The following is a 1,746-nucleotide window of genomic DNA, read 5'->3' as shown; positions in this document are numbered from 1 at the left end:
CTGGTGCGCGTGCGACGGTCGAGAAGCGGTTTACGTGGTCGGCGACTGTCGCTGCGTACGACGAGGTGTTGGGCCGCCTCATGAACGTGCGACGAGGCTGAGTTTTGATATATAACACTATATTTGGAAAATAGCTATTAAACTGTAGTGAGCGTATCTTTACACTATATATGTAGACCAAATCATTTTCATTTTTTGATGTCTATCGGCCTCATGGTCGGGCATCGCTGCTTGCAGGTAGGCAGCAACAACGTGCGTCCTTTCTACCTTGAACCATATACGTAGCTAGCGGCGCTCTGTCTCCACGTGGCAGCCACGTCGCTGAACGGGACCGCGCGCCTCCGCTTTCTGTGGCCCCCGCCCAACTACCTTCTCGAAGCCCCCAAAGTACCCATTTCGTTTACACTCGACGGGCCCAAGACCGACGGCTACATTCGCTTCTCGAGCGCCAAGCTGGATGGCATGATCGACATTCACACGCCCGAAGTGGCCATCATGGACATTGAGCCGGGCACGCATTGGATTACGGCCGAGGCGCTCACAACCACGTTGACACCCATCGGACTACCGGCGGTGCTCCAGATTGAGCGCATTCTATCGCGCTCCGAGCTCTACCGAGACGCTTTGCAGCCAAAGACGACATTGCTTGCGCTACCAGCGGTCGCGGCCGCGCGGCCCGCAGCGCGTCGGCTCTGCTTTGTCGCGTCGGCGACGCCCATGGATGGTCAAAAGCGTCTCTGGCTGCGTCTCATGGCGTCGCTGCGTCGCCACCCCACGACCACATACTCGTTCCACGTACAAATTCCCAAACCGAGTGCTCGTGTTGCAGAGGCCGCGTAGATCTTCATCTTAGAGCACGAGTCACCCAGTCGACCCAACGTCTTCTCGCCCGAGGGGCTGTCCGTCACGTACGCGCCCATGACCGTAATCAACCCATGGTCGAGATGCAGTGCTTTTCGACTGCTGCGTAGGTGTCCAAGGAGACGGCTCGGCAGTACAACCTCACGTCCAATGTGACCATGGGCCAGCTCGCTGCCTTTGCTACAGCGCTCGAGAAAGCAGATGCACCGACATACCTCCATGACCTCTGGGCCGCGTACTTGACCGCCTTTGCGCCTTGCAAGGGCGCCGTGCTCGTCATGGCCAACTCACGCGACTATGGGGACACTGTCTTGGCCCACGTCGGGCGTGCAGTCGGCGTCGCCGGAGTCGTTCTGGAGCTATCGAGCGTCTTTCCGATGCCGATTACGGTCGACGTGCTGCTCTCGCCGTCCCAGTACGCGCTCTCGCACCCGAGTGTGGTGACCGCCGTTCATGCGACGCTGCCGCTCGTGGTTTCGCCCGGGGTGGACCCAACGCTCTTTGCTCCACCAGCCAACGCACTGTCCAACAATTGCATTGTCGTCGGCTACCTCGGTCGCATCGCGCCGGAAAAGTCCCTGGGACTGCTGGCACGGGCGATCGAGCTGCTCGTCGCAAACGACCAAGGGCGCTGCCTCGTGTTTCGGTGGGTCGGCGACGGTGCAGATACAGCGCACTACAAGCAGTACCCTATCACGCTCCTTGGCACCATTCTCAACGAGGCGACGCTCGTCCTCGAGCTCCAGTCGTGGGACGTCGCTGTCCACATGGGCCTCCGCGAGACGTATGGGATCGCCAACATTGAAGTCATGGCCGTCGGTATACCGCTCGTGTGCTTTGGTGTGGCCGGTCTCACCGAGTACGTTCGGCACGACGAGAACGTCG

The sequence above is a fragment of the Saprolegnia parasitica genome, assembly GCF_000151545.1.
Source record: "Saprolegnia parasitica CBS 223.65 unplaced genomic scaffold supercont2.584, whole genome shotgun sequence".
Lineage (NCBI taxonomy): Eukaryota > Oomycota > Saprolegniomycetes > Saprolegniales > Saprolegniaceae > Saprolegnia > Saprolegnia parasitica.
Note: the sequence above shows the minus strand (reverse complement) of the source record.